Source organism: Pelodiscus sinensis, chromosome 3 (assembly GCF_049634645.1).
Source record: "Pelodiscus sinensis isolate JC-2024 chromosome 3, ASM4963464v1, whole genome shotgun sequence".
In the NCBI taxonomy this organism is placed as follows: domain Eukaryota; kingdom Metazoa; phylum Chordata; order Testudines; family Trionychidae; genus Pelodiscus; species Pelodiscus sinensis.
Genome location: NC_134713.1, coordinates 7,697,252 through 7,720,743, shown reverse-complemented (window position 1 = coordinate 7,720,743; position 23,492 = coordinate 7,697,252). Strand labels below are relative to the sequence as shown.

At 44.4% G+C, this 23,492-nt stretch overlaps 3 long non-coding RNA genes across 4 annotated transcripts in view; 1 reads left to right on the top strand and 2 right to left on the bottom strand.

Annotated features, from left to right (window-relative positions):
- Positions 1–15,570, top strand: part of LOC112545314 (uncharacterized) — a 29,707-nt gene extending 14,137 nt beyond the window's left edge. Inside the window, exons 3-4 of one of the 2 annotated variants that reach the window (XR_012902449.1) lie at positions 5,518–5,660; positions 12,427–15,570. This is a non-coding gene — a long non-coding RNA (uncharacterized LOC112545314). The other variant, XR_012902450.1, reaches the window with a different exon arrangement.
- LOC106731785 (uncharacterized) lies at positions 6,162–8,865 on the bottom strand. The gene is made up of 3 exons (XR_001368051.3): positions 8,727–8,865; positions 8,089–8,213; positions 6,162–6,335 (listed from the first exon to the last, which is right to left on the bottom strand). It is a non-coding gene; the product is annotated as an uncharacterized LOC106731785 (long non-coding RNA).
- Positions 15,571–17,755: 2,185 nt separating the features above from the next.
- LOC106731786 (uncharacterized) lies at positions 17,756–20,558 on the bottom strand. The gene is made up of 3 exons (XR_001368052.3): positions 20,420–20,558; positions 19,778–19,902; positions 17,756–17,931 (listed from the first exon to the last, which is right to left on the bottom strand). It is a non-coding gene; the product is annotated as an uncharacterized LOC106731786 (long non-coding RNA).
- Positions 20,559–23,492: the final 2,934 nt, after the last annotated feature.

The window sequence follows — 23,492 nt, the reverse complement described above, 5'->3', positions numbered from 1 at the left end:
AAATGGGGAAGGAAAAAAGATTGTATCTATCATTTAAAAAGGGACCAAACAGGATCAGGAGAATTATTGATTTGTCAGCCTCACTTCACTTCTTGGAAAGATGATGAAACTAATTATGAAATCATTATCTTGTAAACACGTGGAAGATGAGAGTCAATATGCCTTTGTCTGGAATAAATCCTACCAAAGCAATCTATTTTCCTTCTTTGACAGGATTGCTGGCTAGTGTGCTGTGGGTCACAGAAAGATCATGGATATTCTTCCCACATAGGAGAGGTTTCAAAAAATGACAAAAAAAGATATGAAATATAGTGGCTACGTCTAGACTGGCATGATTTTCCGCAAATGCTTTTAACGGAAAAGTTTTTCCGTTAAAAGCATTTGCGGAAAAGAGCATCTAGATTGGCACGGATGCTTTTGCACAAAAAAAAAACCTGGTTTCACGAGGCTTACCTGTGCCGATGAAGAAAGGCTTCTTTGTCGGCGCATCGCGTCCAGACTGCCCCGATCTGCCGACAAACAGCTGATCGGCAGATCGGGGCAGCCATTTAAATTTAAATGAAGCCGCGATTATTTTAATCGCGGCTTCATTTCCCTCTTCCGATCTGGCTAATCTACATGCCTCCGTCGAAGGAGGCATGTAGTCTAGACACACCCTAGAGCTCTTTAGAAAAGAAGTATTTGAGAAGAAGAAACGACACAAGATGTTAGGCAATCTAGGTAAATACTTACAAATATTCTTCCATAGCCATCGTACATTTCATTAAAAACTTACCTTGCCCACTAAGTTGCACCACCAAGAAGAGGACAGCAAAAAGAAAGTAAAGGATCTTCATAGCTGAATTTTGACTGGGAACTCAATGTGCCTGTATAGAGGAGACATTGAGGTGGACAGGAGATTGACAGTCTGTCTATATATAGGGTGCTGAGCGTTAGAATACGGACTGGTCTGTTGAAATGTTGCTTTGATACACAATTAAGGGTGCTGGCCCTTTTGTGCAAAAGTTTTGTCCGAATGGGAGCAGCATAGTATTTCCGCAAGAACACGGACAATCTTACATGAGATCGTCACTGCTTTTCCGGAAATTCAAGCGGCCATTGTAGACAGCTGGCAAGTTTTTCTGGAAAAGCGGCTGATTTTCCGGAAAAACTGGCCAGTCTAGACACAGCCATGGAATGGAAGGAGAATATTTAGACTTCCACTGTATCCGTAGGGATACAAGATTTGGAATCAGGGCAACTGAATATATCTCAAATTTCAGTTATTTTATTTTTCAACTTCTAATAAGATGTGAAAAGTGGCCCAGGTGTGGTCAGCTGGCAGCAGAAGGTGAAGAGGAAGGTTTTTTGTTTGACTGGTTCTATGTGCACAGAAGGGTGTTTCACATTTTATCTGCAGCAGTTTGCACTTACACACCACTGACACCAACATTTTCCTGCTTCTTCCAAACCTAGGTGTGGTAATGAAATCACCAGGGAGGGACTAATTAAGGGAAGAGCCTTATCCTCCATTAAGCAATTGGAGGACGCCCATTTGCAGCACCAACACCTGTGGGGAAAGTGCTGTGTATTGAAAAGTGTAGGAAAATTGTAAGTGAAAACTTTTAATGCTCAATTTTCTCTTAGTCATACTCGAAGGCTAGAATGCTTTGATGGGAATCATGTGCTCTGGGATTAGCAGAATCAATCACCATGCACATAGCTTAGTATATGGTGAGATGAGTGGTATCTTTCTGATTTATGGAACTGCCTGCTTTCTCTTTCTCTGTTTTTTATGTTTGTGCCTGTTATCAGTCTGAAAGCCAGGAAATAAAGGAGTCCCGTCTTATGAACTTACTGTGAGATTATTGCTGATCGTTGTGTAAAGCGTTTCATTTGGGTATAATATGAATATAACAGGGAACAAAGAGTAAAATGGCCGGCCAGGCTAAAGTGCCAGATCCTGGTGTCCCACAGTGAAGCTACCAAATCTTCTGAAGAACTGGCACCGTCTTATTTAGTAGTTTATTTAGTTCCCTCAGTTATTCGAAAAATCATAGGCGGGATCTTCTAGAAATCCATTTTGAAGCGCTTGGAAAAGAGGAAAATGATCAGGAATTGTCAAAATGGATTCACCAAGGGAAAGTCATGCCTTACCATCTTTATTGCCTTCCATGTTGAGGTAACTGGTTGTCTGGATATGAAGAAGGGAATGGACATGATATAACTTGAATTTAGCAAAATTCTAATATTTTCCCCATGGTATTCTTGCCAACAAGTTAAAGAAGTATGGATTGGACAAATGGACTATAAGGTAGACAGAAAGCTCAGATCATCTACCTCAACAGATAGTGGTCAATGGATCGATGTCTGGTTGGTGGTCGCTATCAAGGAGAGTGCCCCAAGGATCAGTTCTAGGGACATTTTTGTTCAACATCTTTATTAATGACCTGCATGAGGGGATGTATTGCATCCTCAGCATGTTTCAACTACGGCTTCTGGTTGTTGTGAGGAAGGAATTCCGTCCTCCCCCAGACCATTCCTTTGCTCCTCCTCTGCCCCAACACCTGTACTGAGCTGTGTTCTTCTCCTCTGGGTTTGGATGCATACAAGTAGGAAATTGTCCTACATACATATAAAATCTTGATACATTTTCTGCTAAACAAATAAACCTTCTTTCCATGCCTCTTGCCAGGTAGACCTGATTCTTGCAACTTCTCTCGGCAACTGGGCATTTTTCCCAAGCTAAATGAAGTCAGTGGGACTCTCAGCATTGGCTTGCACTGGCTTTGCTCCAGGAAGTCGATGTTTATGGGGTGCAACTGCTCCCAGGTAGGACCCAGTTAATTGTATTTCCCTGAAATGGGTCAGGGATGTTGCTGGTGCTGTACAAAGAGTAAGAGGGATAATTAACAGATTGCAGCACAGTCTGATAAATATCACTTGCGTCAAACCAAACATCTGCACTTCAGACACCTAGTCACCAAAGTCTTAAGAATTCAATGAGAAAAAGCCCATGTCAGGAAAGGGGAACCCTGTGTGTGGCTCTTTAAGTTTAGCTGCTGGCGGGCTGCACTAGAGGGTTTGTTTTCCACAACGTCCACAGGCACCGAACTTTGCACTTTCTAGTGGATGCGTTTCACCATTCACAGACAATGGGAGCTGGTAGAATCATCATAGGCCAGGCCATTGCTTCCCACAGCTCCCATTATCCCGGAATGCTGAACTGTGGCCACTAGGAGCTGCAACGTGTTGTGCCCGTGGATATGAGATAAACAAACCACCTGAGGGCCTGCCTGGTGGCAAATATCAATGAGCCACGTGTGGCCTGTGCAAGGGAGGCTCCCCATCCCTGACCTATGTTAATACTCTATTTAGGTTGGCTTAGTGGCCTGTGCACTGAGTTGAGCAAACCTCAAAACTGCTGAGAACCAAGCCCTCCCCCAGATCTTGGCATACATAGGGGGAAACAGAGAGGCCCAGCCCCCAAATCCTAGCTCATATAAGGAGGCAAGGAAGAGGGATCAAACCCACGACCCCAAGAAGGACAGAACGTGCACAGGTCTAGGCACATATACAGAAGGGGAGAATGTGAAGCTGAATGTGAAGTCCCTGTACCTATTCTCCACCAATCCTTGTCTACTCACCTCTAAATCCCCTTCCCAGTTGTAGCCTATAGGGCTAACCCACTTGCTTCGCTATACACTATCGTATAGATTTCTTATTTCCTTAGGGTTTAAATATTTGATTATTATAACAGGATGCAATAGGTTTATGCTGAAGCAGTTTGACTGTAACACAAGAGGCCTATGGCCTACCTCCTGAATGTTGAGCTAAAGGAAATTTAGCAAATATTTGGGCCCTCCCACCTAGATAAAGAGTGGTAAGATGAAGCAACTTTTCATGGCATTAGGGGCTTCCAAGCATACCCCTAAACTTAACAGGCCCATCATGACTTGGAAAACCCTGATATACACAGTTAAAGCCAAACTGAGTAACTGAGGTAGGACAAAAATGACAAATGTGATATTTAAACCACAAAAGGAACCATGGTAGGAAATTGGTGTATATGAAAACCAAAAAAACAAACAATCATTTCACCATTAGTAAGGGGGGTAAATACAAATAAGGCGATAGGAAAAGGTCCTCTATCGAATATGTATCAAACATAACATCCTCAGCATAATATATAAAAATGCCATCCCAACCAAGGGGTGGGAGGATTCGGAGATGTATTCCTTGGGAGGTGCCAGAATGATGGCCCTTGGTGACCATAGGGAAGGTGATGGTGATGAGGAAGACGATGGACTACACTTTAGGAATGGTGTATGTGGAAATATAGATCTACATTCCCAGTCTATCTGTCTAAGTTAGGGTGTTTTTGACTGTTCTAAGTCTATTAATAAAATATATGTATAAGCATATTAGAGTTCTTGTAGTGTGAGAGTTTCCACTGTGCACATCAGATTCCCAACCATACAATAATTTAAATACTGGCCCTGATCCTGTGACAAGAACCTGTCAACCCTCAAGGTGGTAACTGGAAATGTGAGTCACTACTCGACTACTGTATCAGAGGCAGCCAGGGGAGGGGAAAGCAGGAGTCACGGCTGGAGGGATTTGGCGTAAAAGAAGGCATCAAAGGCAATCAGGTTGCTGAGGCGTGACTTGCCCTTGGTGAATCCATGTTCAGAGTTCCTGATTATTTTTCTCCGTTCCAAGTGCTTCAAAAAGGATTCCTTGGGATCTCTTTTTTTATTTTTCCCAGGACCGAGGGGACTTTCTACTAAATAAGATGATGCCAGTTCTTCAAAAGATTTTGGTGCCTTCACTCCGTGAGAAGTTTCACCCAGAAATATGATATAATAAGAATGAGGATTGGGACAACAACCATCTTTGGAAAGTCAAAAGTGCATTGGGTTATCTCCTTATAATGCTGGAGGGGAAGGATAGAAAGCGAATGGGCCACCCCGAGGAACAGAGCACAAAGAATGGAGGAAATACAGGGCTGTTGAATGGGTTACATTATTCAAAGATTATAAAATATGATGTTTGATATTTGAAAGCTGTTTTGGGGGGAGAAATCTGAGAATGAACTTGCCTCTCCCCATTTTTTTTCTTATTATAATTATGGAGAAATGGGATCTGAGCTCAGCTGACTATATATAATGCACTGCCACTGTTTTTTAAAATAAAATAAATTCCCCTTGAGAATGCTTGCAGGGCGAAAGACTGAGGGAATAAGGATGTGGGCCTGCACACACTCACACTATGAGGAGGAGATGGATAAATGGGAAATGAGAAAGAAGAAGAAGTGTGTTTCTGTGTGTGGGGGCGGGAGGGTGGTTCGCAGCTACAGGGGACAGAAGAGGGAGGATGGGTGGGGGAATAGGAGGGGTAGCAGAGGAAGTTGATGATTTAGGGATGTCAGCATTCAATTCTCTCCTCCTGTGGGCATGCTGAGATCTGTAGAAGCTCAGATGTTCTGCAGGACTCTAAGCCCTTCTCCCTTCTTGCTTTGTGTCCTTACATCTGCAGAGCCCTGTTACTCCTGGACTACCTGAGCCCCTCTCACTGTCTTTCCATGTGACCTGGGATAAAGAGGGGGGTGGGAGAGAAGAAGGAGGATTGGAGGGCATTTGAAGTTTGATCACGTGACACCCAGAAAGCACACTGTTAAGGTAACTATCACCCCATGGACTCGGCTGTGTGTGGGGCAGGTCTCTGCTTTAGAGCAGGGCAGCACTGGGTTAACATGGCTGGGGAACCCTGGCTGAAGCAGAGGCAAGTGTCCCAGATGGAGATGGGTTGTGGGAATGAGGAGATTAGCTCAGTGTCAAGCTTGGGCTGAGGTCTTGTGCTTGAGGTTCTGCCTGTGATATGTGAGCTCGGCAGGACAGGACAGGAGACCAACTACGGGCTAAACGGGATGGGAGGGAAGGAGACATGGGAAGTCAGGGTGGCTACCTGTCATGAGGAATGTCGTGGGGAATGATGAGGCAGTTGGTAGAAAAGAGGAGAGATGCACTGTTGGTCTTCTCTAATTCACTTACAACACGGAGGAGATTTCTCTCACTGTCCCTGTTAACAACTCCAGCTTGAAAACATTTCAAAACACAGCCATCATCCCCATTGCTCTGTATGAAAACAAGCTCCGTGTGCTCATGAAAACACTCACACACTTTTGCAATACACCAGCAAAACCAGTTGCTTTTATTCCAGTAACACAGAGGTCATAATGCAGGTTAGAGAGACTCTTTCTGGATTTTCTTCAAGATTTTCACTGCAAGACATTTTCTTCCAGCTTCCCGGAGATGATGTCTTGAGAATCTTTGTTGTCATCACTTCCATGTACCCTGAATAATATGACATTACATTAGAAAACTACAGATTTAATAAAAATGGCCAAATATATGTGAGATCTCGTGGGGAACAAGTGAGGTCACAGAGAACAGGGGAAGGACAAAAGATTGTATCTCTCTTTAAAAAGGGACCAAACAGGACTGGGAAAATTATAGATCCATCAGCCACACTTCATTTCTTGGAAAGATACTGAAACTAATTCTGAACTCATTAACTTGTAAACACTGGAGGATAACAGTCAACATATCTTTTTCTAGACTAAATCCTGCCAAAACAATCCATTTTCATTCTTTGGCAGGATTACTGTCTAGTGGCCTGGGAGATACCATAGACATGACATAGCTCAGTAAGAGTTTTAGTAAGAGTTTGCCACAATTGCACAAGACTTTCTCATGTGCAAACTAGGAAAATGTAGTCTAGGTGATATTACTATAAGGTGGAGGCGCAAGTGGTTGAAAGAACAAAATCAAACAACAGTTGTCAATGGTTCACTTTCAAACTAGTAGGCTGTGTACATTGGGGGGCCCCAGTGGTCAGTCCGGGGTCCAGTTTGATTTCCTGTGTTCTTTTGTTTAAGGCTATGTCTAGACTATGAGGAAGATTCGAAAGAGGATATGCAAATTCCGCAGGAATTTCCATATCTTCTTCCGATCCCATTTTCGAAAGCAGAGCTTCCGAAAGTGAAAGTAGTTGGAATACAGCCTTTTTGGCACACGTCCCTTTTTCGAAAAGCCGCTATCCTCAAAAAATGAGGTTTATATGGCTTTTCAAAAAAAGGGGTTATGGAAAAAGCCACTTTCGCAAATGAGATCAGAAGAAGATATGGAAATTCCTGCTCAATATTCATATCCTCTTTCGAATCTTCCGCATAGTCGAGCCGAGCCCATTGCTTTCCAGGACAAAAATGTTAAATGGTGCATGGTCAAGAACTAATCACTACAGAACTCCAAGAAATGTTCTGTTATGAGTCAGGATGTGTCTACACTCTACCGTCATTAAAAATGTGATCATCTACACAGCAATTCATTGTTTTGAAATAATATCAAAATAACGGTCAGCTTATTCAGACATTTTTAAACATCATTCCACAGAGACGAACTCCTCTTCCGAAATAGTTATTTCAAAATAGCTGCAGTGTAGACGCTCCAGTGTTACTATTACAAAATAGCTACTCACCAGGGCCATTCTAAGTAATATCTCCCTCATGCTTCTTGGGGCTCTAAATCTATGTGGTGCATCCACATAAGGGGATCCTGCCTCAGACTAATTTTGAAGCTCCCCTGTAGTTTGGATGCTCTATTTTGAAATAAGTTATTTCAGAATATATCTCCGGAGTAGCTTATGCCCATATAATGATGTTCTGGCACTTATAGGTGCTTTGACAGAATTGACCCATGGACAAACTAATGCTGATGTAATTGGCTCTGTGCTCTCCTCTTTCAACCACGGACCTATGGATTGTGCTGGAGCTGATGCTGATGTTGCCAGGTCTCAGAGGAGTAAACTCCAAATACCCAACCACTCTGGATGCTCTGAACTGGGGACTGGCTCTAGGCAGCTCGGGGAAGGCAGCTATAAGTAAAAGACTTCAATAAGTGAGTTCCCAGGCGGGCCAGAACCAGGAAAACACAGAAGCCTGGACAGTGCTTTGTCACACGCTTCCACCAAGATTAAACAATATAGAAAGTGATGGAAAAATATCTCTGTTCACATAGTCATGTCTTCCTTGTGGAATCCTGAACTTACCCAGCGATGACAGCATTTATACATGCCGCAGGAAAACAGGGGAGTCATATTGAAAGGACAACGACGAAGGCAACTGCCTCTCATCCTAATACATAGTCTTCTACAACCAGGAGGACACCCAAATCCTGCACCAAAAAACGAAAAAAGTCTTGAATTTCATAAACACACATGAGGGAAAATGAGCATTGTGATTGCAGTTTTACAGGTGTTTCCCACTCACTAAGACACTGCCTAGTCAGGCCACTAATCTTTCTCTGCACCATTTTGCTTGATATTTAATAATACTTACATAGCTGCAATTTTGTCCATATTCAATGGCAACCTTTAGCAGTGATGATTTAATATTCTCTGCCAGGTCATTTATAAAAATGTTGAATAGGATCGGTCCAATAGTGGGGATATTTTCACAGAGAACAATTCAACCAACTCTGAATAGATTTTCTCTTGCACATCTCAGGCACCTGATCATAGGACAATTTCATAGCTAAATTTTGAGCATCATTTGCTAAGCATGTAAACACTAGAGCTTTTTAGAAAAAGAAGCATTTAGAAATAAGAAATGACAAGATTTTAAACACTCTTAGTCTGTATTTACAAATATTCTTTCATAGCGGTCCCACACTTCATTAAAATCTTACCTTGCCCACTAACTTGCATCACCAAGAAGAAGAGAGCAAAAAGAAGGTACAGGATCTTCATAGCTGAAGGTTGGCTGGGAGCTCAATGCGCCTACAGAGAAAAGACGTTGAGATCGACGTGAGACTGCAACACTGTCTATTTATAGGGTGCTAAGCATTAGATTATGGACTGGTCTGTTGAAATCTTGTTTTGATGCACATGATATTCAGAAAGTCTGCTGCAATCTTTGAATCACTGTAATTATTATTTGTATGACACCATAAAGAGTTCTGGAGAATTTCAAGGAAGTACATTTGACAATCCCTGCCCTTAGAAATTAAACATTTGAATATTTATATCTGATAAACATTGACCGCTGCGTTAAAAATCTTCATCTTGGCAATGTCTAGACTGGCATGATTTTCCGGAAATGCTTTTAATGGAAAAGTTTTTCTGTTAAAAGCACTTGCGGAAAAGAGTGTCTCGAATGGCATGGACGCTTTTCCGCAAAAGCACTTTATGCAGAAAAGCGTCCGTGCCAATCTAGATGTGGTTTTCTGCAAGAAAGCCCCGATCGCCATTTTCACCATCCGTGCTTTTTTGCACAAAACAGTTTTTAGCTGTCTACAGTGGCCCTTTTGTGCAAAAGCATTTCCAGAAAAGGGCTTTTGCCTGAACGGGAGCGTGACAGAATTTTTGCAAGAACCACTGATTTTGTACATTACAAAGTCAGTGCTCTTGCGCAAAATCAAGCGGCCAGTGTAGACAGCTAGCAAGTTTTTCCGCCAGAGTGGCTGCTTTGGCGGAAAAACTTGCCAGTCTAGACACAGCACTTGACTTTAGAAGAGGTTTATAGTACAGGGAAGAATTTCAGAAAATGATTCTGCCAGGGAAACAATTGATGGCAGGGTATGTTTGTTTCTGTATTTACTTTAAAAAATTATCAATGTTTGATGTATATTTAGGGATTTAGGTTCTATTCATTTTTAAATGAGAAATTATGTTAACTCTGCATTATTCAGGGGATTAATTCCAACAAGGGTTCAGAGCTGGCAAAATATAAATGCATTTAAGGCTTCATAACCTCATTCAGAATCATTTCCTGGTGATTACTTTCCTCCTTCCCTCCCTTTCTACACATCTGGATGTACTAAATACAAAGTATTGAGGGCAGGTGAAATCAGCAGGGCAGTCCAAAATTGGAAGGGCCTTTACCGTCTCAGCCCCGGTGGTTGCCCTCTATTTCTGCCATGTCTGTGTGGAAGGAAGATGCTGGTTTCCTCACACACCACGTCCTTCACAGAGACAGGACAGGGAGCACTCAATGCTTCTAACCCTCTTGGGACACTGGGATCTGGCACTTTAGCCTGGCCGGCCATTTTGCTCTTTGTTCCCTGTTATATTCATATTATACCCAAACGAGACGTTTTACACAATGATAAGCAATAATCTCACGGTAAGTTTGTAAGATGGGACTCCTTTATTTCCTGGCCGTCAGACTGATAACAGGCACAAACATAAAAACAGAGAAAGAGAAAGCAGGCTGTTCCATGAATCAGAAAGATACCGCTCATCTCGCCATATTCTAAGCTATGTGCAAGATGATTGATTCTGCTAATCCCAGAGCACATGATTCCCATCAAAGCTCACTGGCCTTCGAGCATGACTAGGAGAAAACTCTGAGCATTTAAAGTTGTCACTTACAGTTTTCCTACACTTTTCAATCCACAGCACTTTCCCCACAGGTGTTGATGCTGCTAATGGGCGTTCTCCAATTGCTCTCCAAAGGCTCTTCCCTTAATTAGTCCCTGCCTCGTCAACTCATTACCACACCTAAGCTGGGGAGAGGCAGAAGAATGTGGGTGGCAGTGATGTGTAAGTGCAAACTGCTGCAGAGAAAATGTAAAGCACCCTTCTGTGCACACACACATCCACCCATGCAACCAACCAACCAAAAAAACCTTCCTTTTCACCTTCTGCTACCGACTAATCACACCTGGGCCTCTTTTCACATCCAACTAGAAGCTGAAAATAACATAACTAAAATTCAAGATACATTCAGTTGCCCTGAATCCAAATCTGTAATCCTTAGGGATACATGGGAGGTCTAAATATTCTCCTTCCATTCCATCAAACATCATCTTTTTTAGGTCCCGAAAGATGGAACCTATTTAACAGCCTGGCATTTGCTCCTTATTTTGTGCTCTGTTCCTCAGGAATGGCCCATCCATTTTTTTATATTTCCCACCAACATTATGCACTTTTCACTTTCCAAAAGATGGTTGGTATCCCACCCTTCATTCTTATAATCTTAGGGTATGTTTACACATCAAAGTTAATTCAAAATCACAGCTGTTATTTCGAATTAACTTTTCTAGCGTCTATACAGCCAAACTGCTATTTTGAAATTAATTCGAAATAGCGGAGTACTTATTTTGAATTTGGTCAATCTCCTTCCACGAGGAATAATGCCAAATTCGAAATAGCTAAATCGAAATAAGCTCTGTGTAGATGCTTATTTTGAAATAGGGGGCCTCCGGCCCCTCCCAGGGTATCTCACTCTGGGCAAACCAGGAAAACTCTTCTGCTCCCCCCGCCCCAGCCATGGAGCTCTCAAAGGGGTAGACTCTGGCCACAGTGCCTATGCCAGCTTCAAGCCTGTCAGGACAGAGCCAGCAGTCTGTGCAGCTGGCCCGGATGAGCCAGCAACCCAGTGGCACCCAGCCCTCCACCACTCCCCAGGAGCAGGCTGGCAGCTCCCAGTAGCCTGCCAGGGGACGAAAAAGGCGGGCGCCTTCCTGGTCTAGTGCGGAGATTGTGGACTTCATTGAGGTTTGGGGGGAGGCCTCCAATGTACATGATCTGTGCACTAGACACAGGAACACGTATGTCTACAGGTGGATGGCTGACAGACTGGCCACCAAAGGCCACATGCGCACCCAAGAGCAGGTGTGCATGAAAATAAAAGAGCTGCAGCAGGCCTATGCCAGGGTCTATGGGGATAGCTCCCAACTAGGGGCTGACCCTGACTTCTGCCCCTATTATGATACCCTGGACTGCATTCTGGGGGGCCAGACGGTCCGTGCCCCACAGGTGGTCATCAACCCTGGGGCAGACTCCCAGGAGGAAAAAGAAGAGGAGGAGGAGGACATACATGAGCCGGGAGGGAGTGTGGCACTCACCCAGGGCCCCCAAGCCATCCCAGGTAGCCTGTTACCGGTGTCATCGGAGGTCGGAGAGGCCTCGACATGTGAGTGCCATCACTGTCCCCTTATGCGGGAGTGGGGAGGGGGGGAGAGGGAGACCCAGGACCATGTGTGTGGGCCTGGCTGACCACTGAGCACTCAGAAACCTGTATATGTGCCGGTCCGCCCTGGGCATGTGGCCCTGGCTGGCTGCCAGAAAGGGGCCCTGGCCTGTTACCCACACAAATGTATGTATGTATGAAGGCACATGACATGCTCCTGACTTCAAGGAGGGACACTGCACAATGCCTTCCCTCCACAAGCCCCCTCTAGGCAGAGGCAGGGCACATCTCCCCTTCCTTCCCCCCTTCCTACTCCCCACACACATTATATGCAGCACAGGGGCCAGCTGACACTCCGGGGATAACAGGACATGATGGTGCGGACACCTACCGTCCTCGCCTTGCAGAGAGGGGCTGGGCTTCACCCACTGTGTCCCCAGGGAGAACTGACCACTTCTCATGTTTATCCCCAGCCGCAGAACCTGTGAGTCCAGGGCGCAGCACCCCGTCCAGGACATCCTGCCACACCTGGGCCGTCAGCAGGCTGACCCGGAACCAGGAGGAGTACCAGCAGCAGCACCTGGAGTTCCTGCGATGGTAGGTCCGTTGCCAGGAGCACTGGGTGCAAGAAGACCTGCAGCTGCAGCGGGAGAGCTTGCGGGAGCTGCTTGACCAGGGGCATGCCATGCGTGACCAGCTGCAGACTCTGGTGCAGATTTTACTGCCTGCTGCTGCTCCAGCCCCTGCGGCCGCCCCAGCTATCACTCCTCCTCCCACTCTTGGTCCTCCTCCCGCTTTTTCCTCCCCCACACCTGCCCCACCCTCCATACCCGCTCCAATGCCAAGGCCCCCACACCCACTGGGAGACACGTGGACCAGCAAGACCCCGAACCCTTACTTTCTCCTCCCCTTGCCTCCTCCTTCCAGCTCCCGCCTCCCAGGTTTACCCTTCCCCTCTCTCACCCCAGATATGCTCAATAAACAGTTTGTTTTTGTCATCATATGTGTCTTTATTTATATCAGGAAGGGGGCTTAAGGAGGGGTCTGTGAAAGGATGTGATGGTGAAATGAGGCACAAGCCCCCAGTGGGGCACTTCAGGGTGGAAGCTCTCTCAAAGGGCCTCCCGGATGCAGACAGCCTCCCGATGGGCCTCCCGGCTAGCAGCCATGTGGGGCTGCACATAGAGGTCAGTCAAGTGGTTGGCCTCTGTCATCCAGGCTGGCAGGAAAGCCTCCACCTTCCGCTCACACAAGGGATATGTCTAGACTACATGCCTTTGTCGCCAGAGGCATGTCAATTAGACTACCCGATATAGTCAATGAAGCCAGGATTTAAATATCCCTGGTTTCATTAAAACAAAAATGGCTGCCACGCTGTGCTGGCTCAGCTGATCATCGGCACAGCGTGCGAGTCAAGACGTTGATCGGTCGAGAAGGGAAGCTTTTGTCGACCGCTTCCTTATGCCTCGTGAAATGATGTTTACAGGAGCTGTCGATAAAAGCTTCCCTTGTCGACCAATCCATGTCTTGACTCATGCTCTCTGCCGACTATCAGCTGAGCTGACACAGCGTGGCAGCCATTTTTATTTTAATGAAGCTGGGGATATTTAAATGGATATTTATCCAATCCATACTTCTTTAACTTGCTGGCAAGAATACCATGGGGAAAATATTAGAATTTTGCTAAATTCAAGTTATATCACGTCAATTGCCTTCTTAATATCCAGAGAATCAGTTACCTCATCATGGAAGGCAATCAGGATGGTGAGGCATGACTTGCTCTTGGTGAATCCATTTGGACAATTCCTGATCATTTTCGTCTTTTCCAAGCACTTCAAAATAGATTTCTTGAAGATCCCGTTTATGATTTTTCAAAGGACTGAGGGAACTAAAGAAATTACGAAATAAGATGGTGCTTCTTGTTCAGAAGATTTTGGTAGCTTCATTGTGGGAGAGGGGTCACCCAGATCTCTAAGAGTATGTCTATACTACAGCGTTATTTCAAAATATCTTATTTCAAAATAGTTAAGTTGAAAAAAGATATTTCAAAATAACACGTCTACATACAAAATAAACTGTTTTTTCTTTGTGATTCTGTCTAATATCTGTTTTGTGGGCATTGATCCTTTGGCGAAGTGTCTGAGACGTTTGTCCAATGTACATAGCAGACGGACACTTTTGGTACATGATAGCATAAATTATATTTCTGGATGTGCCATCCCTGAGGAATAGAGCAGAAAAACAGGAACAAATGCCAGGCTACATTGTCCTATTTCGAAATAGCGTATCTACACTGATTTGACATCGAATTGCATTTAAGGGCAGCTGAAACCGGTGTCAGTAGGGCATCAGGTCAGTAGTTATTTTGTGTGGCTGAGGCTATCTGAGGCTTGTGCTTAAAGGGACCCCCCTAGACAGCCAGTTCTCAGCTTTCCCTGCTTGCTTGCCTAACTCACTGAGGGACAACAAAGATTTTTTCTCTCTCTCTGCTTTGGGTGCCCTGACTCAGGACACCACAGCACTCGGCAACATGGAGCCAGAGCCGCTCCTGGGCACTTTGCTGCTCATTTTGGACGCGTTGCTGCAAGCCTGGGAGCAAGTGCTGGAGACTGTCTTTCAGCATCTGCTGCAGCCCGACTCCCAAGACCTCTTCCTGACACCGTGGGGGCCAGGGAGCAGCAGCAGCAGTGCCCGAATGCCAGCATGCCCTGTTACATCTGGCCTCTGGACACCAGCTGTGACTGGTGGGACCACATCATCCTGGAGCGCTGGGGAGACCAACAATGGATCCAGAACTTCAGGATGAAGAAGGACACCTTCCTCGAGCTCTATGAGTGGCTCACCCTTGCTCTGCGGTGACGGAACACGCACATGAGGCCGGCCATTCCCCTCCAAAAGAGTGTGGCCATCACTCTCTGGAAGCTCTCCATGTTGGATATCTACTGATCTGTGGAGAACCAGTTCAGCGTGGGAAGATCCACCGTCGGAGCAGTGCTCATGCAGGTATGGCAATCTCCGTCCACTGTGCCATGAGGAGGGGGGGTGCAAGGAAGGGATGGGTTGCCCTAGAGAAAAAGGGGGAGGGGGTGCAAGACTGTAAGGTAGACAGAAAGCTGGATAGATCAGCTACCTCAAAAGGTAGGAATAAGAGATCCTCCGGAAAAGGGCTTTATTCCGGAGGATCACGCCAGTCTAGACGCTTTTTTCCGGCTTTTCCCCAAGCCGGAAAAAAAGCGGCGGATATGTTTATTTAAATCCTGCCGGGGATATTTAAATCCCCCGCGGATTTCCCTATTCCAAAGTTAGAAATTAGGATGCCTCTTCCAGAGAAGGGGCCAGTGTAGACATAGCCTATATCTTCAGCATAATATATAAAAATGCCATCCCAACCAAGGTGCGGGAGGAGTCGAAGATGTATTCTTTGGGAGGTGCCAGAATGATGGCCCTTGGTGACCATAGAGAAGGTGATGGTGATGAGGAAGACAATGCACTACACTTTAGGATGTTCTAAAAGGAATGGTGATAGAAATGTAGCCGTGTTAGTCTGGGGTAGCTGAAGCAAAATGCAGGACAATGTAGCACTTTAAAGACTAACAAGATGGTTTATTAGATGATGAGCTTTCATGGGCCAGACCCACTTCCTCAGATCAAATAGTGGTTTGAGGAAAATGGTTGTGACTATTTTCTTCCACTATTTGATCTGAGGAAGTGGGTCTGGCCCATGAAAGCTCATCATCTAATAAACCATCTTGTTAGTCCTTAAAGTGCTACATTGTCCTGCATTTTGCTAAAAGGAATGGTGTATGTGGAAATATAGATCTACATTCCCAGTCTATCTGTCTACGTTAGGGTGTTTGTGACAGTTCTAAGTATATTAATAAAATATATTTGTAAGCACATGAGAGTTTTTGTAGTGTGAGTGTTGCCAATGTGCACATCAGATTCCCAACCATACAATAATTTACATACTGGCCCTGATCCTGTGACAAGAACCTGTCAACCCTCAAGGTGGTAACTGGAAATGTGAGTCACTACTCGACTACTGTATCAGAGGCATCCAGGGGAGGGGGCAGCAGGACTAACGGGTGGGGGGAGTTGGCATAAAAGAAGGCATCGAAGGCAATTAGGTTGCTGAGGCATGACTTGCCTTTGGGGAATCCATGTTGGGAGTTCCTGATTATTTTTCTCCAGGAAGTCGATACTTATGGGGTGTAACTGCTCCCAGGTAGGACCCAGTATATTGTATTTCCCTGAAATGTGTCAGGGATGTTGCTGGAACTTTGAAGTTCCAAGTGCTTCAAAATGGATTCCTTGGGAATCCCATTTTTTTATTTTTCCCAGGACTGAGGGGACTTTCTACTAAATAAGATGGGGCCAGTTCTTCCGAAGATTTTGGTGGCTTCACTCCGTGAGAAGTGTCACCCAGACATGTGAGATAATAAGAATGAGGGTTAGGACACCAACCATCTTTGGAAAGTCAAAAGTGCATTGGGTTATCTCCTTGTAATGCTGGAGGGGAAGGACAGAAAGCGAAAGGGCCACCCCGAGGAACAGAGCAAAAAGACTGGAGGAAATACAGGGCTGTTGAATGGGTTACATTATTCAGGAGTTATTAAATATGATATTTGATATTTGAAAGCTGTTTTGGGGGGAGAAATCTGAGAATGAACTTGCCTCTCCCCATTTTTTTTCTTATTATAATTATGGAGAAATGGGATCTGAGCTCAGCTGACTATATATAATGCACTGCCACTGTTTTTTAAAAGAAAATAAATTCCTCTTGAGAATGCTTCCAGGGTGAAAGTCTGAGGGAATAAGGATGTGGGCCTGCACAGAAGGATGGGGCTATGAGAAGGAGATGGATAAATGGGAAATGAGATAGAAGAAGTGTGTTTCTATGTGTGGGTGGGGGGGCTAGGGTGGTTTGCAGCTACAGGGGATAGAGGAGGGCAGGGTGGGTGGGGGAATAGGAGGGGTAGCAGAGGAAGTTGAGGATTTAGGGATGTCAGTATTCAATTCTCTCCTCCTGTGGGAATGCTGAGATCTACAGAAGCTCAGACTCTCTGCAGGACTCCAAGCCCTTCTCCCTCCTTGCTGTGTGTCCTTACATCTGCAGAGCCCCGCTACTCCTGGCCTGCCTGAGCCCCTCTCACTGTCTTTCCATGTGACCTGTGATAAAGAGGAGGGTGGGAGAGAAGAAGGAGGATTGGAGGGCATTTGAAGTTTGATCATGTGACACCCAGAAAGCACACATTAAAAATCCTCACTGCATGGACTTGGTTGTGTGTGGGGCAGTTCTCTGCTTTGGAGCAGGGCTGCATTGGGTTAACATGGCTGGGAAAGCCTGGCTGAAGCAGAGGCAGGTGTCCCAGGTGGAGATGGGTTGTGGGAATGAGGGGCTTAGCTCAGTGTGAAGCTTGGGATGATGTCTTGTTCGTGAGGTCCTGCCTGTGATATGTGAGCCCAGCAGGACAGGACAGGAGACCAACTACAGGCTTAACGGGATGGGAGGGAAGGAGACATGAACAGTCAGAGTGGCTACCTGTCGTGGGGAATATCATGAGGAATGATGAAGCAGTTGGTAGAGAAGAGGAGAGATGCGCTGCAGGTCTTCTCTCGCTTACAATTGCTGTGCCAGCCATGTAATAACCACGTCAAAATCTAGGGACTTAGAACACGGAGGAGATTTCTGTCACTGTCCCTTTTAACAACTCCACCTTGAAAACATTTCAAAACATGGCCATCTCCCCATTGCTCTGTATGATAACAAGCTCCGTGTGCTCATGAAAACACTCACACACGTTTGCAATACACCACCACCACAACCAGTTGCTTTTATTCCAGTAAGACAGAGGTCATAATGCAGGTTAGAGAGACTCTTCCTGGATTTTCTTCAAGATTTTCACTGCAAGGCATTTTCTTCCAGCTTCCCAGAGATGATGCCTTGAGAATCTTTGTTGTCATCACTCCCGTGGACCCTGAATAATATGACATTACGTTAGAAAACTACAGATTTAATAAAAATGGCCAAATATATTTGAGATCTTGTGGTGAACAAGTGAGGTCACAGAGAACAGGGCAAGGCCAAAAGATTGTATCTATCTTTAAAAAGGGACCCAACAAGACTGGGAAAATTATACACCCATCAGCCACACTTCATTTCTTGGAAAGATACTGAAACTAATTCTGAACTCATTAACTTGTAAACACTGGAGGAGAACAGTCAACATGTCTTTTTCTAGACTAAATCCTGCCGAAACAATCCATTTTGAGTCTTTGGCAGTATTACTGTCTAGTGAGGTGCGAGACATGTTATAGCTCAGTAAGAGTTTTAGTAAGAGTTTGCCACAGTTGCCCAAGACTTTCTCATGTGCAAACTAATAAAATGTAGTCTAGGTGATATTACTATAAAGTGGAGGCGCAAGTGGTTGAAAGAACAAAATCAAACAGCAGTTGTCTATGGTCTATAAGAATGGCCATACTGGGTCAGACCAAAGGTCCTTCTAGCCCAGTATCATGTCTGCCGACAGTGGCCAGCACCAGGTTCCCCAGAGAGGGTGGACCGAAGGCAAACTGTTAGGGTGTGTACATTGGGGACCCACAGTGGTCAGTCCGGGGTCCAGTTTGATTTCCTGTATTCTTTTGTCTAAGGCTATGTCTAGACTACGAGGAAGATTCGAAAGAGGATATGCAAATTCCGCAGGAATTTCCATATCTTCTTCCGATATCATTTTCAAAAGCACAGCTTTCGAAAGTGAAAGTAGTTGGAATACAGCTTTTTCGGCACACGTCCCTTTTTCGAAAAGCCGCTCTTCCTCAAAAAATGAGGTTTATATGGCTTTTCAAAAAAAGGGGTTACGGAAAAAGCCACTTTCGCAAATGAGATCAGAAGAAGATGTGGAATTTCCTGCTGAATATTCATATCCTCTTTCGAATCTTCTGCTTAGTTGAGTCGAGCTGAGCCCATTGCTTTCCAGGACAAAAATGTAAAATGGTGCATGGTCAAGAACTAATCTCTACAGAACTCCAAGAAATGTTCTGCTCTAAGTCAGGGTGTGTCTACACTCTACCGTTATTAAAAATGTAATCATCTACCCAGCAATTCATTGTTTTGAAATAATATCAATATAACGGTCAGCTTATTCAGACTTTTTAAAATCTCATTCCAACAGGAAGAACTCCTCTTCCGAAATAGCTATTTCAAAATAGCTGCAGTGTAGAGGCTCCACTGTTACTATTACGAAATAGCTACTCACCAGGGCCATTCTAAGTAATATCTCCCTCATGCTTCTTGGGGCTCTAAATCTATGTAGTGCATCCACATAAGGGGATCCTGCCTCAGACTAATTTTGAAGCTCCCCTGTAGTGTGGACGCTCTATTTTGAAATAAGCTATTTCAGATATACCCCGGAGTAGCTTATACCCATATAATGATGGTCTGGCATTTACACGTGCTTTGACAGAATTGACCCATGGACAAACTAATGCTGATGTAATTGGCTCTGTGCTGTCCTCTTTCAACCACGGTCCTATGGATTGTGCTGGAGCTGATGCTGATGTTGCCAGGTCTCAGAGGAGTAAACTCCAAATACCCAACACCTCTGGATGATCTGAACTGGGGGCTGGCTCTAGGCAGCCCGGGGAAGGCAGCTCTAAGTAAAAGACATCAATAAGTGAGCTCTCAGGTAGGCCAGAACCAGGAAAACACAGAAGCCTGGACAGTGCTTTGTCACACGCCTCCACCAAGATTAAACAATATAGAAAGTGATGGAAAAATATCTCTGTTCACATAGTCATGTCCTCCTTGTGGAATCCTGAACTTACCCAGCCACGACGACAGCATTTATACATGCCACAGCGAAACACGGTGTTAAAGGGAGAACAACGACGAGCGCACCTGCCTCCCATCCTATAACATCGTCTTCTACAACGAGGAGAACAGCCAAATCCTGCACCAAAAAATGAAAAAAGGCTTGAATTTCATAAACACACATGATGGAAAATGAGCGTTGTGATTGCAGTTTTACGGGTGTTTCCCATTCACTAAGACACTGCCTAGTCAGTCTACTAATCTTTCTCTGCACCATTTTGCTTGATATTTAATAATACCTACATAGCTGGAATTTTGTCCATATTCAATGGCAACCTTTAGCAGTGATGATTTTATATTCTCTGCCAGATCATTCATAAAAACGTTGAATAGGATTGGTCCAATAGTGGGGATATTTTCACAGAGAACAATTTAACCAACTCAGAATAGATTTTCTCATGCACATCTCAGGCACCTTCCTGATCCTAGGACTATTTCACAGCTAAATTTTGAGCATCATCTGCTAAGAATGTAAACACTAGAGCTATTTAGAAAAAGAAGAATTTAGAAAGAAGAAATGACAAGATTTTAAGCACTCTTAGTCTGTATTTACAAATATTCTTTCATAGCGGTCACACACTTCATTAAAATCTTACCTTGCCCACTAACTTGCATCACCAAGAAGAAGAGAGCAAAAAGAAGGTACAGGATCTTCATAGCTGAAGGTTGGCTGGGAACGCAATGCGCCTATAGAGAAGAGACGTTGAGCTGAATGTTAGACTTCAACTCTGTCTATTTATAGGGTGCTGAGCATTAGAATATGGACTGGTCTGTTGAAATCTTGTGTTGATGCACATGACATTCAGAAAGTCTGCTGCAATCTGTGAATCACAGTAATTATTATTTTTACGAAACCATAAACAGTCCTGGAGAATTTCAAGGAAGTACGTTCGACAACTCCCTGCCTTTAGAAATTAATCATTTGAATATTTATATCTGATAAACTTTGACTGCTGGGTTAAAAATCTTCATCTTGATTTTAGAAGAGGTTGACAGTACAGGGAAGAATTTCAGAACATGATTCTGCCAGAGAAACAATTGGTGGCAGGGTAGGTTTGTTTCTGTATTTGCTTTAAAAACTTATCAGTGTTTGATGTATATTTAGGGATTTAGGTTATATTAATTTTGAAATGAGAAATTATGTTAACTTTGAAAAATACTCTTTGACAGGAATGGATACTTTATTTGCTTTTTTCCACTAAGGGTAAACTGTGGAGTTTTACAGTGAATGCTTAGAAAAAGTCGTAATTTTTCTTTTTCCCCCCCAAACACCAAACATCAGCTTTTATTATAACTTTCTGAACTACAAATATGAAATATAGGTGGTGCAACATGTGAATTCACAGGACATAAGCTTCTGTCATGTTTTCTCCCATATTCTCAGGAAAGAGAGAGAAGTTCAAAAGAGGCTGTTCACAGTGCTAATGGATAGCAGAACGAGGAGCAATGGTCTGAAGTTACAGTGGGGGAGCTCTAGGTTGTAAATTAGGATAAACCATTTCGCTAGGAGAGTGGCGAAGCATTGGAATGGGTGACCTAGGAAGATGGTCTGATCTCCGTCTCTAGAGGTTTTTATGTACAGGCTTGACAAAGGCCTGGCTGGGATGTTTTAGTTGGGGTTGGTTCTGCTTCGGGCTAAGGATTGGACACGATGACCTTCTGAGGTCTCTTCCAGCCCTAGGATTCTATGCTTCTGCAACTGATTGGGTTGAAACTGCAGCCAGGGATATTTTGTAAAACTGCTAAGGGGCTACAGAGAAGTCCGACACCTCTGCATTCTTCAGGGGATTGATTCCAACAAGGGTTCAGACCTGGCAAAATATAAATGCACTTAAGGCTTCATAACCTCATTCAGAATCATTTCCTGGTGATTACTTTCCTCCTTCCTTCCATTTCTACACATCTGGATGTACCAAATGCAAAGTATTGGGGGCAGGTGAAATCAGCAGGGCAGTCCAAAATTGGAAGGGCCTTTACCTTCTTAGCTCTGGTTGTTGCCCTTTATTTCAGCCATGTCTGTGTGGATGGAAGATGCTGGTTTCCTCACACACCATGTCCTTCACAGAGACAGGACAGGGAGCACTCAATGCTTCTAACCCTCTTGGGACTTCAGGATCTGGCACTTTAGCCTGGCCAGCCATTTTACTCTTTGTTCCCTGTTATATTCATATTATACCCAAATGAGACGTTTTACACAATGATCAGCAATAATCTCACAGTAAGTTCATTAGATGGGACTCCTTTATTTCCTGGCCTTCAGACTGATAACAGGCACAAACGTAAAAACAGAGAAAGAGAAAGCAGGCTGCTCCATGAATCAGAAAGATACCGCTCATCTCGCCATATACTAGTCTATGTGCATGGTGATTGAGTCTGCTAATCGCAGAGCACATGATTCCCATCAAAGCTCACTAGCCTTTGAGCATGACTAGGAGAAAACTCTGAGAATTTAAAGTTGTCGCTTACAGTTTTCCTACACTTTTCAATCCACAGCACTTTCCCCACAGGTGTTGGTGCTGCTAATGGTCGTCTTCCAATTGCTTAATGGAAGATAAGGCTCTTCCCTTAATTAGTCCCTGCCTGGTCAACTCATTACCACACCTAGGTTGGGGAGAGGCAGGAGAATGTGGGTGGCAGTGATGTGTAAGAGCAAACTGCTGCAGAGAAAATGTAAAGCACCCTTCTGTGCACACACACATCCACCCATGAAACCAACCAAGCAAAAAAACCTTCCTTTTTACCTTCTGCTACCGACTAATCACACCTGGGCCTCCTTTCACATCCATCTAGAAGCTGAAAAATAACATAACTAAAATTTAAGATACATTCAGTTGCCCTGTATCTAAATCTCTAATCCTTAGGGATACATGAGAGGTCTAAATAGTCTCCTTCCATTCCGTCAAACATCATCTTTTTTAGGTCCCGAAAGATGGAACCTATTTAACAGCCTGACATTTGCTCCTTATTTTGTGCTCTGTTCCTCAGGGATGGCCCATCCATTTTTTTATATTTCCCACCAACATTATGCACTTTTCACTTTCCAAAAGATGGTTGGTATCCCAACCTTCATTCTTATAATCTTAGGGTATGTCTACACATCAAAGTTAATTCAAAATCACAGCTGTTATTTCGAATTAACTTTTCTAGCATCTATACAGCCAAACCGCTATTTTGAAATTAATTCGAAATAGCGGAATACTTATTTTGAATTTGGTAAATCTCCTTCCACGAGGAATAATGCCAAATTCGAAATAGCTAAATTGAAATAAGCTCTGTGTAGATGCTTATTTTGAAATAGGGGGCCTCCGGCCCCTCCAAGAGTATCTTACTCTGGGAACAACCAGAAAAACTCTTCTGCTCCCCCCACCCCAGCCATGGAGCTCTCAAAGGGGTAGACTCCGGCCACAGTGCCTATGCCAGCTTCAAGTCTGTCAGGACAGAGCCAGCAGTCTGTGCAGCTGGCCCGGCATGAGCCAGCAACCCAGTGGCACCCAGCCCTCCACCACTCCCCAGGAGCAGGCTGGCAGCTCCCAGGAGCCTGCCAGGGGACCAAAAAGGTGGGCGCCTTTCTGGTCTAGTGCGGAGATTGTGGACTTCATTGAGGTTTGGGGGGAGGCCTCCAATGTACACGATCTGTGCACTAGACACAGGAACATGGATGTCTACAGG